Raw genomic sequence first — 14,935 nt, forward strand, 5'->3', positions numbered from 1 at the left:
GGGAATTCCTACTCATACATACCAAGACCTCTTATAATCGGCGGCCTCGCGATCCCATACGGATCCAGACCTCTCTGCCCATACAACAGTCTCAGCACAAGTGGCGGCCTCGCGATCCCATACGAATCCAGACCTCTCTGCCCATACGACAGTCTCAGCACAAATGGCGGCCTTGCGATCCCATACGAATCCAGACCTCTCTGCCCATACGACAGTCTCAGCACAAGTGGCGGCCTCGCGATCCCATACGAATCCAGACCTCTCTACCCAGACGGCAATCTTAGCACAAGTGGCGGCCTCGCGATCCCATACGAATCCAGACCTCTCTACCCAGACGGCAGTCTTAGCACAAGTGGCGGCCTCGCGATCCCATACGAATCCAGACCTCTCTACCCAGACGGCAGTCTCAACACAATCGGCGGCCTCGCGATCCCATACGGATCCAGACCTCTCTACCCAGACGACAGTTCATACGATAGTTCATCCTATGATCACCATAACATACAAAAAGGGAATCAGTCTCACTATTCATCGGATCACACAAGGACTGCCAGTTCGAGCATAGCCTGTTCTCCGGTTCGAGGGGCTCCTCTCTCCCTTATTCAGTTACCACTTACCTGATCAGGGTTAACATCTGTTCATGTAGCCGCAGCTGACTAGAAAAATAGGCTACCCTCTCATACAAGAACACGCAGCACATGTTGGTTCACTACAAACTGGGTACTTTATTACTCATTACATACGCAATCACATAACATTACAATATAACACATAACCTGCAAAGAAAAGTGAAAGATTAAGTTGTACACTCTAATAAGAAAGGGTCGACATCACCTTAGTAGTGTGTAGCCTGCACTCAGTGGTCATCTAGGTTCCCGTCTCGTCTGTGCCTCGGCTCGCCTGGAAGTCACACCTCCGCAGTCACGGATACACGTCTGCACCACTAGGCGCTGTTCCCTTCACCCTTCTCCGAGTCACTGGGACCTCTTCCTTATCGGCTACTCTCTCCTCTCTGGCTATTCTGCTAGGAGAGTATCTGTCTCTCGGTTTTTCTCCGCCTCCAAGATGGCGTCTGTCTTCCCTGGAATAAGTAGTAGCTTTATTGCTAACGGCTAGATGCCCCCTACGGACTGACCATGTAACTGCCTCAGACTTTCACTAATATAGAGGTGCGTTTCCTCATGGAAAATTCCGGCCCGTAACCTGCCGCCCACCAAATTCTTGTACCTCCCCGTACCAAGGACACGTTCCCAGCCGGCCGGCCTGATGTAGTGTCTTCGGCATGAAGAAAAAATACAATCCTTCGATAAGGGCCGGCCTGAATCGGTTCTCTCCAAGCGAATAACACCCCATAACTAAAACATTACATTTGACCTAGAAGCATCCCAAGCTGCCGGAGCAGAAAGAAAGATGGAGTCTCTCCCGTTTGAGGCCTACCAGGCCTGAATTCAGCACGGCTCCATGAAATACCCTCACTACAGGACAGGTTATCCCTAATACTAACGAATCTATCCCCTAGGCTATGTGTGCAAGCCCTGATCTATGGGGAAGAACACAGAATCATGTTGAAGTGCCTAGTAAATAGGCTCCATTCACTACTCTAACCCTTAGACTTGAATGGTAAGAGACTGAAGTCACATTCAATCATCTTTTCCTCACAAGAAGGCCGGGAAAATCGAGCAGAACATTTCACCCTTGACTTCAGTCTATTATACATTCATTAAACAGAACTAATATCTGTGGAAGAATAATATGAAACAAAACTAACTGATCTATGTCTAGTACCAGGTGTGCAGAATTGAAGTAGTGAAGGAATACACTGAATAAAGCAACAGATAGAAATCAAAATACCGATAGTAACCAGAATACCTCCTAATATCGGACGTAACATATGCAAATCAGGTAACCAATTAAAGAGCCAGTCAAACCAGCCCTGGTCAATGTGTTTTCTAACTTCTTCTGTCAAGTCATGTAGTTTATCAATGTGAGCTTGAATGGATTTTGTATGATCAGACAAGTTAAAACAACAAAGACCCTCAAAATCAGAACAATCGTGTCCATGTTTAAGCAAAAGATAATCAATGGCCGCTCGATTTTGCAAGATAGCTCTACGTTCACCCTGAGCGTCTAACAGCATGTCGGACAGGACTGTAGAAGTATGATTAATGGATTTTACCATCCAGCAGGCCATTTTCCCAATAGATTTGGCATTATAAACTGCCAAAGCAGGAACACCAACAATTGAAATAGCCAGGCTAAGGTATTCAGACTTGGAATATAAATGCAAAGATGAGTCACAATCCTCCTGTAACCTCACTGTATCTCGAATCACACGAGAGTTGGCATTCGGATGTGATGAAAACATTAACAAGCTCAGTCTAGTAATGGCACAAGGGCCTCCAGAAATATTTGCGGGGATATATGGCCAGGAAGTATTACCACATGAGAAAAGCCATCCGGCAGGTAGTAACATCGTGCGATAATGACTGGGGGTAACTACCAAACTCTTGCAAGTCATGTTATTCTGAACAGAAGTACATGTTTTCGGTGTCCTTTGAAGGCACAAAGTTCGTTCATGAGCGGTGAATGAAGTGGCACCTTTCAATCTTAAACGCATACATTCAGAAATCGCACTAGGATCACAAGTAAGGAAAAAACACAAATCACCCCGTGTGATATTATAGGTAACTATTTGGGACTGGATGGGGGGTATCGGGTCTGACAGTACAGTACACAAGGGGCAATACTCATGGGTAGCAAAATCGCCCAGAAGAACATTGGGGCGAGCATTCGATATATTGAAAATATGAGTCAAAGTCTCCAATGAAGCAGGGACAGCAACTAAACAAGTTGCTAGAATGTCAGTTACCGATCTCATCGGTGTCAAGCAGAAATGAGGGGCTTTAGTCACTCGTTTGGCTAACGTAGTCCAAAAGTTCGACGACGAATCCCACGCAGCGAAGGAGCGCGACACTCGGGTTCTCAACTCAGCCCGGGTTGATGGGATCCCTCCTCTCTCGTCGTACCAGCCCAAAAGGAGTCCAACGCCGACACATCCTGCAGCAACAGTCCAAAGAATGATCTGAAAGAGAATCGAATACAGGCATTATTCATTCTCGTAAGTAACATTTGTCAGCCGGGACTGCTTCCCAGCTATCTTTCCCTGGTCTCATAACTAAAATGGTGTTGTCTTGACCGGTTGCAATGACCTCTGCTTGTTCAGGGGGATTCTTAGGCGACTGCACCCAAACTCTGGCCCCAGGATTATCTGTGGAGCCAAAACCTTTCTGGCCGCGTACAGTTAGCAACGTTGGGGCAGTGCCTTTTGTGATCTCACCACTGAAAACAGGCATTATTAGCAATTGAGCCACTCGGTCAGTTTGATGTATTAGTAAGTCAACCTCACTGCTATTCAGCAGGAGCACCTTAATCTCTCCCTGATAATCACTGTCAATGATTCCTCCAAGCACCTGAATGCCTTTCACAGCCAGCCCCGATCTAGGGGCGATTAATCCGAAATTCCCAGTTGGTATATGAACACCAAGACCAGTTTCAATGATGACTCGATTCTTACTTTCTATAACGGTGTCATCCATGGCATGCAAGTCTAAACCTGCCGACCCTGGGGTCGCTCTACATGGAGCCAAAGCTCCGGGAGTAATTTCCCAGTACATCACAGTCTCTCTGATTTCATTGGGCTTAGCATCGACCTTCGGAGGAAACAAACGCATAAGTGGAGATTCAGCATTTAGAAAAGGACGGTTATTCAAAATCAATAGCGCTTGAGGCAAAAAGTCTCGCCAATTCTTATACTTGTCATCTGTTAATTTACGTAACTGATCTTTCAGCAGGCCATTCAACCTCTCCACAAGGCCCGAGGCCTGTGGATAATATGGTATATGAAACACCCATTCAATATTGTTTTCCACACAGAATTCCTGTACCAATCTTCCACGAAAATGGGATGCATTATCAGATTGAATTTGGAATGGCACACCATAATACATCATAATCAATTCCAATGTTTTAATAGTATTCAATTGGGTAGCTTGCTTACAGGGAAGGGCCACCAGCAGGCCACTGTATGTATCAACAATAGTGCAAACATATTGACAATTCCTACTCATAGGAAGTGGACCGATGTAATCAATCTGCCAAATTTGAGCGGGCAATTTCCCGCGATGTAAATGACCTTTAACAATTTGGGGCACTTTGCGCTGCCTGATATGCTGACAAATGGGACAATGTAGAATAACATTTTTGATTAAATCTAGGGGAATATAAATTCCTCGATCAGCAGCCCACCTGCTAGTGGCTTTCTCTCCAAAGTGTCCTGCTTTCTGGTGGGCCCATTTCGCCAATCCCGCAATATCAGAATCTTGCCTGTCCACCACTGCCTCAGCAATTTTAGATTTCTCATCTGCAATGTTATGAAAGAATTTGTCAAGAGAGTCTATCGGGGTATGAGCATCCACATGGAAGACTGTAACAGTACTCTGTGGGAGCATTTCCCAAATCTCCTGCCATAATTATTTTCCCCACAGTTCTTTTGAATGCAATTTCCAACTATGGGAATGCCAAGTCGGTAACCAAACTGCCAGTCCATTGGCAGTAGACCAAGAATCGGTGAAAATATGACATGTGCCAGGTAACTCTTGTTTCAGAACTTGATAAACAGCATAGAGTTCAGCAAATTGACTGCTCTTACCCTCACCAGTTGTACTCAGCAATTTTTGTGTGATCGGATTATAGGACACCGCCTTCCAATGCCGTTTCGTCCCTATGAACCTTGCTGAACCATCCGTAAACCAGACATGGTTTCTGTCCTCCGCGGACAAATCATCAAAAGGTCTACCCCACTTAACAGGAGACTCCTGTACTAAAGGTACGGAACATTCACTCTCAGTCTCAGTCGATGGCGCCCGCGCCACCTGCTCATGCAAAGATGCAACTCCTTTTTGTCCCACACGTGCCCTGTCTTGTATATACCATTTCCATTTAATCACACTCGCCTCTTGAGCGTGTCCAATTCGGTGAGTTTTCGGCGAACTCATAACCCACTGCATGATAGGAATTTCAGGTCGCAGAACTATATCATGTCCCAAAGTCAATTGCTCGGTATCCACCAGAGCCCAATAACATGCAAGTAACTGTTTCTCAAAAGGTGTATAACGCTCACCAGCATCAGGTAACTTTTTGGTCCAGAAACCTAACGGTACTCTACTCTTGCCTTGTTTCTGCCACAAACTCCAATTTGCATAAAGGCCTTGTACAGACACATTCAAATCCACATCACCATCACATACAGGCCATAAATCCAGAGCATGCTGAATTGCTTCTTTTGCCAGACTGAACGCATCTTGCTGTGGTTTATCCCATTCAGATGCATTCTTTTTACGAGTGACACGGTACAAAGGGGCCAATATTTGACTCAAATGAGGAATATGCTGGCGCCAAAAACCAAACAATCCAATGAAGCTTTGGGCTTCTTTCCTATTCCTCGGAACTGCAAAATCAAGAATTTTCTGTTTAACCTGAGGGATCACTTCTCGGTGCCCCTCATGCCAATTAATACCCAAAAATTTCACAGCCTGGGACGGACCTTGTAATTTATCCGGGTTGATTTCCCAACCTTTCTCACGCAGGCACTCAATGACTCTGTCCAATTGGGTCTGAACTTCCTCTTGTGTTTCGCCTTGGATCAAAATATCATCAATATAGTGACATATCTGAATTTGCGGATGAACCGGTACCTCAGCCAAATGCTCTGCCACCAGCCGGTGACAGATCGTAGGACTATGCACATAGCCCTGGGGAAGACTTCTAAACGTCATCTGACGCCCGTTCCACGTAAAACTGAATTGTTCCTGACACTCAGGGGCAATCGGAATCGAAAAGAAAGCATTAGCAATATCAATGGATGCATACCATGTACCTGGATGTTTTTGGATTCTTTCAATTAGGGTAATAACATCCGGTACTGCAACAGTCAAAGAGGGTGTGTGTCTATTCAATTCTCGATAATCAACAGTCATGCGCCAAGAATTATCACTCTTACGTACAGGCCAAACAGGATTATTCCAAGCAGAAGTAACTGGGGTTATAACTCCTGCATCCACCAACTCCTGAATAGTGGTACTAATCTCTTCATGACCACCTGGAATACGATACTGCTTCTGACAAACCACTTTTGTCGCCTGGGGAACTTTTATGGGAGGCATTCTTAAACGACCAACCCGTACAGGCCTGGACGATATATAATGTTTAGTTCCAAATTGGTAACATCCATCATCTAAGTGCAAAGTCATTCCTTTCAAAATATCAATTCCAATTATGAATTCTCAGAGTGGCACCACTAATACAGAGTATTCTTTTCTAGGAATTCTACCTATTCTCATTTCAAGTAAAGTTTGAACTGCGGGAGTTTCCTTTCCACCTAATCCGGTAATTGTAAAAGGCAGACCTTTAAACTTCTTTGATTTTCCATGAATAAGAGTGGCCTCCGCTCCTGTATCTACCAATGGTCGGGCCCTTTGGACATTACGATGTCTCCAATAAATATCAATATCTACATAGGGTCTATTATCTCTATGAGCCCATCTGTGTACTGGAGCTTGACCTATTTCCTAGTCATTTTTACTGCGTTCTGTGTGCCAGGATAAATCAGGATAAAGACTCTCACGTTTCTCAGGTATCGATACCTCCTGTTCATATCCATCTCTATTACGAAATGGATTCCTGTCCTCTGCATTGTACTGCGGGTTTCGATCGGCCAATCTGTGTCGATCCTCTCTCCTTCTCAACTCAGGGGATTGATCCCTATCACCCCTACGTCTGCTGTTAACATAATCATCTCTCCCCCTTTCTCTTTCCCCCTCTCTCTCTCTGTCTCTCTCACGACGGGGGGACAAATCACGTACATAACGTCGATCATCACGACGATCAGAGCGCCCACGGCGGTCGTCATCACCGCTACCGTCAGAAAAACCACGATCACATTCAGTCGTCCGAACACGCCGGGCACCCTCCTTCCGATCCAAGCCACGTTTGCGAAACATTTCCCACAAACGAGGAGTAGTCTCACCGTCAATGTCCTCCTTCCGCACACCATCGGCCACAAGAAGACCAAAAAATATATCACGTCTAGTAAGTTTATTGTCACCAGGAGTACGAGTGTCAGGCCGGGACTGCCGTTCAGGTTTAAACCACTCACCCAACTCACCGAGTTGGCGTACCGATTCCAGCACCATAGATAACATGTTACCAGTCTGATTAATCAATAAAGTCATCATGACCTGCTTATAAGCAACAGGGGAAGAACGAATAATACGATTCCGCACAGAAGATGTCAACAAACCATCAAGCAACCTGTCAGCAGTATTCAGAAAAATTGCCGTTTTCATCACCTCCTCTTTGAGACGTTGTGCAGCATCGCGCAAAGTATACCACGGTTTGTCATTCACAGGCCAGTCAGACTCAGTAGGATATTTTTGATTACAACCCTCAGTCGCCAATTGAAGCAAAGTAATTTGACCACCACCATTAAAATTACGAAAATGATCCTGTACAGTAGAATCCGTACTCAAGGAACAAAATTTCAAACAATCGCCAGCATCCACATAATGCCAGCAGCGCCCAGTTCATAAAGGCGCACCATCCATGTGAGTAAGGTCTCACCAGCTCGCTGCCGAAATCGCTGCAAAATATCACTAATTTCTTGTTGAGTAAAATCCTCCAAAGAGTCTAAAGCAATACCATTCGGAACACCGGGAGCCTGCTGCAACTTCCGCCCAAAAACTGGATGCACCGAGACCGCGGGACGAGCATCACAAGGAGCTCGATCAGTACACGTAGAGGAACAATCAGTGTAAGAAGCATCGAACCTACTCAAAGGACGAGCGCAATCACGGGGTGCACCATCAGAGGCGCAAGAAGCAGACTTACAATCACGGCCTGAGCGAGAGGACTCGCGCTTGGCAGACTCCTCACCCGAGGAACGAGAATCACTCGAGTTCCAGATATTACCATCCCATTCATCAGGATTCCAATCCAGTCCGGCTTTCGCCACGACCAGACGCACCTTTCTCGTCGAAACCCGACCACGCCGATTCTTGTATTTATAACGAGCAATTCGCACAGCCGCCCTCTCGGCAATAGTTTGGTAAGTCTCAAGTTTGTCAGCAAGCAACGTATTTTGACACCGCAACAAAGTATGAGCATTCTGAATCTCAACAAAGTTCGCTTCCACATCCTTATGCAATTTCTGTAATTTCAACAACCTCTCATGCAGAATCCTGTACGCAGACAGAACAATCCAACCTCTACGCCCCAAAACGGGAAGCTCATCACCCTTAGATACCGGCGCCTTCTGTAAACAAGTAATCACATTAGCCGGCTCCGCCAGCTCCAAAAAAGAATTCCAATTCTCACTCAAACCAGTAGAATCAGCCCACTCACGGGCTAAGGCTTCATAAGGCGTTGAATCCCAGCCGGGAATATCAACGGGCAACTTAAAAGTAGATTTCGACTTTCTAGAAAACATCTCGGAAAAGAAAGAGAAGAAAAAGAGAAAGAGAAAAAAACTATACACACAATTATATACAAATAATATACAAACGAAACCACGCACGCGCCGAAAGCAAACACGATACAACCACAACGCACACAGGTTTCGTAAACGGTTCGTGACGCCAAATGTTCTGCTTGGGTTTTCGGATCAGATAGAACCCGCTCATCAGAGCCTCACTAACCCAGCCAGAACGTTATCCTCTCCCCCTCCCTAGGGCCTCTTTACAATAGGTAACCACATATATCTACCACCTAAGGACAGGGAATTCCTACTCATACATACCAAGACCTCTTATAATCGGCGGCCTCGCGATCCCATACGGATCCAGACCTCTCTGCCCATACGACAGTCTCAGCACAAGTGGCGGCCTCGCGATCCCATACGAATCCAGACCTCTCTGCCCATACGACAGTCTCAGCACAAATGGCGGCCTTGCGATCCCATACGAATCCAGACCTCTCTGCCCATACGACAGTCTCAGCACAAGTGGCGGCCTCGCGATCCCATACGAATCCAGACCTCTCTACCCAGACGGCAGTCTTAGCACAAGTGGCGGCCTCGCGATCCCATACGAATCCAGACCTCTCTACCCAGACGGCAGTCTCAACACAATCGGCGGCCTCGCGATCCCATACGGATCCAGACCTCTCTACCCAGACGACAGTTCATACGATAGTTCATCCTATGATCACCATAACATACAAAAAGGGAATCAGTCTCACTATTCATCGGATCACACAAGGACTGCCAGTTCGAGCATAGCCTGTTCTCCGGTTCGAGGGGCTCCTCTCTCCCTTATTCAGTTACCACTTACTTGATCAGGGTTAACATCTGTTCATGTAGCCGCAGCTGACTAGAAAAATAGGCTACCCTCTCATACAAGAACACGCAGCACATGTTGGTTCACTACAAACTGGGTACTTTATTACTCATTACATACGCAATCACATAACATTACAATATAACACATAACCTGCAAAGAAAAGTGAAAGATTAAGTTGTACACTCTAATAAGAAAGGGTCGACATCACCTTAGTAGTGTGTAGCCTGCACTCAGTGGTCATCTAGGTTCCCGTCTCGTCTGTGCCTCGGCTCGCCTGGAAGTCACACCTCCGCAGTCACGGATACACGTCTGCACCACTAGGCGCTGTTCCCTTCACCCTTCTCCGAGTCACTGGGACCTCTTCCTTATCGGCTACTCTCTCCTCTCTGGCTATTCTGCTAGGAGAGTATCTGTCTCTCGGTTTTTCTCCGCCTCCAAGATGGCGTCTGTCTTCCCTGGAATAAGTAGTAGCTTTATTGCTAACGGCTAGATGCCGCCTACGGACTGACCATGTAACTGCCTCAGACTTTCACTAATATAGAGGTGCGTTTCCTCATGGAAAATTCCGGCCCGTAACCTGCCGCCCACCAAATTCTTGTACCTCCCCGTACCAAGGACACGTTCCCAGCCGGCCGGCCTGATGTAGTGTCTTCGGCATGAAGAAAAAATACAATCCTTCGATAAGGGCCGGCCTGAACCGGTTCTCTCCAAGCGAATAACACCCCATAACTAAAACATTACATTTGACCTAGAAGCATCCCAAGCTGCCGGAGCAGAAAGAAAGATGGAGTCTCTCCCGTTTGAGGCCTACCAGGCCTGAATTCAGCACGGCTCCATGAAATACCCTCACTACAGGACAGGTTATCCCTAATACTAACGAATCTATCCCCTAGGCTATGTGTGCAAGCCCTGATCTATGGGGAAGAACACAGAATCATGTCGAAGTGCCTAGTAAATAGGCTCCATTCACTACTCTAACCCTTAGACTTGAATGGTAAGAGACTGAAGTCACATTCAATCATCTTTTCCTCACAAGAAGGCCGGGAAAATCGAGCAGAACAGCTTCCTACATATGGCCCTTAATGTTTTTATCAGTCCTTAATAAAGAGGTACTACATGTGTCCAGGGCCTGTAAATTGAATGCTACTAGTGGGTCTGCAGCACTGATTGTGCAATCTTCACATTTCGGTGCATTTTGCTATGAAGTTATTTTGTAGCCATGCAATTCTGTTTGTTATACACAGTTTAAGCAGATGTGACAACATTTGTTGAGCACTCTGCACCACCCTAAGGCATATTGCATTTTAAAGAAACGTTGTGGCTAAAAAATACACAAGCACCAATCAATCAATCAAGTTTCTTGTAAAGCATGACTACTCACCTGTTAGGGTCTCAAGGTGCTGGGTGAGGGTCTGCGGTACAGTCAAGGAGCCAGGTCTAGAGTTCATTCCTGAATTGCAACAACAATGGTGATTGCCTGAGGTGCAGAGGTAAGGAGTTCCAGGTCTTAGCAGCTGGGTAGGAGAAGGATCTTTAGCCATTTGGACACATGAACATTTTTGCATCTTTTATTTTCACAGACTCAAGCATTGATTTGGGTGATTTTTCAGAAAGAATTATTGCCAATACAAACTCCCAAGTGAGTGGTCATTTGTAAGTAATTTGGAGTCTGCAAATTTGCCTGTTCTCTGCCCCTAATCATTAATGAAGAGCTCAATACTCTATGTGTAATATTTTGGAATTCCATCTATTCACAGAACCATACATCTGAGTTGGAAGTAACAGGTCAAGAAGTGGTAAAATTAAAGCAAAATGTAAAGATTTCCTGTCCCACTCCACTTACAAGTAAGCTGATGCTACTTCTGTACTTAGCTTGGAATTTCAGACCTGATTTTCATTTTTTAATTTTCTATATTTAGGAGCAAAGAAAAAAAACAACAATATTTTTTTGGGTGAAATTAACTAAAACTCATGTAAGTTTGTAGAAGATGGGCGTTGCTGCTAGATTACTTAAGCCCACATAGGAGCACCCACTAATTGTTTGTTGTATTGTTTTTAACCGTTGTAGTGTCCTGAAGTTCTGGGTCCTGAGGAGAACCCCTAATTGATGTTCGGTTCAAAATGCTTCAGCAGGATAATTACACCAGGGAGTGCGCCATCTCCAACGGAAGCAAAGGCTTGCAGGGGATGTTTGAGTTGAGAGAATTTAGTGATCTGATACCTCATTTAGGCCTAGAATGTAAGTAAAGAATTCATTGGCACCCCTAGGTCTCCTTTGGCTAGTTTGAATTTCAGAACTAGGACATCTATTTGCAAATGATTTAAAATTGTGTTAGATTTATTTTTGTGATGATGTAATAATGTTCTGTAATTGATGTGCGACATTTAAATTATTATATATATATATATTATATAGATGTTATGATATTGTATGTTTAAATTATGATTAAAATTAATGCTATTCATAGTAATTATTTTGGTGACCACAAACAGAAATCATACTGTTTGTCAAGTAAAGTTAGCATTGGCGCTTCTTTGTTCGATACATTCATAATGGTCTAGTCTTGCTGACATTAATAAGGCCCTACCCCTTGTTGTTTTATACTTTTAGAAAGTTGGCATTTTCTAGCCCTAGCCATTTAGCGCCTGCAGCCTCTCTGTTGGTCAAATTATTGGGAGTAGTTGGAAGTTGGTCTGTGTGTATTCCTCCTAGTCAACCACATATGATAGCTTAGAGGTCCCTGGATCAGCCCTCAATGGCAGGATGGGAGGGTGGGGTAAAGCACAGACTTACTTTTCACACAAAGGATTGCATACCCCTTTAGTTAGTCTGCAGCCAGGGACAGGGAGGCCGGAAACCTCAAAAAGCTTCCCCCACTTTAAAGGAGGCATCAAGTATAAATATTGGACCCCAGACTCAAACTCATCAGTACGCTTCTGGAACTTCTGGAACTGTAGAAGACTCTGCCAGGAAGAAGGACTTCTCTGCTTCTGAAAGGACTGCTACTCTGTTAGACTGCTTTCCTAAAGAACTGATGCCTGGTGTGCTGACCTACTACCTGCTGCATCTTGGCTGGATAAGAATGACTGGACCTGTAACTTGAACCCAGGACCACCAGAGTGTCTCAAAGTACTAGTCTCTTGCAAATAGCACTTGGAATCTGCAACTGTGAGTTCTACCCTGCCAAGTGGTGCTACCCCAGTACCAGACCCTGATGGAGTGTAGATGTTATCTGGCATCTATCTTTACCAATTCCTACCTGAGAAAATCATTTCCGAGACTTTTTACTGGATGAGACATGTTAACCTATTAAGTTGAAAACATGAGTTCACATACAGCATCGTAAAAACATGCAGAGTTTTAGGAGATCATGATACGATAGTGTAAACAACATGAGGAAAGACAAGAGTTTCATGCAAATTAATTTCCGTGTTATAAGAAATATAAAAAAGAAAATCAATATAGAGAGTTTTTGTGATAACAATATTCAAATGTGCATAAAATGAATGCTTATATGCATAGTGGTACCAGAGAAATGTAGGAAAAGCTTTTTACGAAAATAACTGACATAGAATGATTTTGGACTTCTGTAACACATATGAAAACCATAAATGCACTAACAAGTGTAACGTTGAAAATTATGCTTGCATGGTAATGTGCTACTAATGACTTGAAAGAAATGTCTTTTTTTTAGTAGTGTTTAATACTGACATAAATTTCATGGAGGCAATCATAACTGAATTATTGAAGAATATTAAATGCATTTGCAAATGTGTGACCTTCAATAATATTAACACTACAGAGATTCAACTATTTTTTCATGAAGGCCTCCAAAATTTCCTTTCCTTATGTGAATGTAAAATCATGAGAGGTGGTCATCTAAGCCCTATGAACATTTTCTGTAAAGTTTCACTTCTCCTCCAGCTAACAATGGTGCTCACTGCTCACTAGAAGCATATTCGATAGAACAGTAGCAAATATTGTTGCAAACCCATGGAAAAGCGCCTGGGCATGGACTTGCTATGAACAAGTAAAAGTACCTCCTACTTTCGTGGAAGTGATGAAATGCTAACTAAATGGAGCATAATGAATATTAAGGAAACTTGCAAAAAAGATTACTGAATTCAACAGGATTTGTTTGAGTGATTGATCACCCCATAACAGCCCACCGTGAGTGACCAATGAAACCCCATGGACTGATGGAATTGATACGTTAAGGGGTGTTAACCTGGAAAATTTGGAGTATAACTACCCCATCTGAGGAGGAAACGGGGCTGGCTGTCATTTCATTTTTCCTGCCTGGTATGCTGTCGAATAAACTCTTGATTCCTATTATCTTTTCGATGTCCTTTTTTCCACTCGCTACAGTGGAATAGACTTTTGCTTGAACTGAACTTTATTCAGACTGCAACCCCCTGTGCTGTGCCAGCTGGCAAAGCTGTGTAGGAAATAACCTTTCGGCTGTGAGGTTGTCTGACTCCTGCTGTGGCATGCAGTGCTGCAGCTCAGACTTGAACTGTTTTACCTGACGACAGAACTTGAAGTGAACTGCTTGCTTTGGTTTGTATGATTAATAACCAAACCTGAATTTTTCCTATGCTCTCAATAGTCTGAATCATGTTGTTGAAGAGGTTCTGAGCTGAACTGTGTGGTTACTTGCATTATTGAATGGTCTTTATATCTGATTTTGAAAGGTATTTCCTGACTTGTCTATGCAATTTGAGGCATTAGATAAATGTTTTTCCTGAATTATTTTTATCGATTCTGTCATTCTTTTGGCCATATTTTTTATCTCAAGGAGTCTGTATTTGTGGCTTAAGAAGGGTTTGCTTTAGGCCTGAGAAGGTTATGGTCATGTTAACAATTATCGATTCCTGATCCTCATAGGATAATTGTTTACATCTTTCAAATATTCTAGTCCTTATCAGCTCAACAAAAAATATCCGTTGGAAGACCTAAGACATAATATGGAGGGTAAAGAGTAAAAGGTATCATAAATAAGAATAGGATATGTTAGAAAATGGGCCTAGTGATATTGTTTTATTGCGAGTGGTGTAGAACATTTGGTGAGCTTTTCTGTAACAGTTTTCTGGTAACGAGTCAGATGGCTTAGTATTGGCTTCTCAAAACTAGGATATGAGGAGATGTTTGTCTTATGGATTCCCTTGTAGTCTAAAGGTTCAGTGACGAGGCTGGTGTGGAGTGATCACAGTGGTGTTATGTCTTATTGTGAAATTCATATGTTTGTATTGTATTGAAATTGAGTTTGGGTCTGACATAGCCTAAGAATATATATGCACCTATGGGTGGGTCTTAGTGTGGCATACACTAAGTAAGTTTGTATGCTGTTTCGAGGGTGCTGTGCATGAGACTTCGTCGGCAGTGCCACCAGTGAAGGGAACTTTTTGAAAGTGTTTTGAGTCAAAATTTTGTTTGGGCTTCTTCCTAGAGTGCACCAGGGAATCCTAAAGAATCCTCAAAGGGTGAAATTGCGCTTTTTGGGATTTTACTGGGAGTGAATGAAAATTTCTGGGTGTATGAG

The sequence above is a fragment of the Triturus cristatus genome, chromosome 2_1 (assembly GCF_964204655.1).
Source record: "Triturus cristatus chromosome 2_1, aTriCri1.1, whole genome shotgun sequence".
In the NCBI taxonomy this organism is placed as follows: domain Eukaryota; kingdom Metazoa; phylum Chordata; class Amphibia; order Caudata; family Salamandridae; genus Triturus; species Triturus cristatus.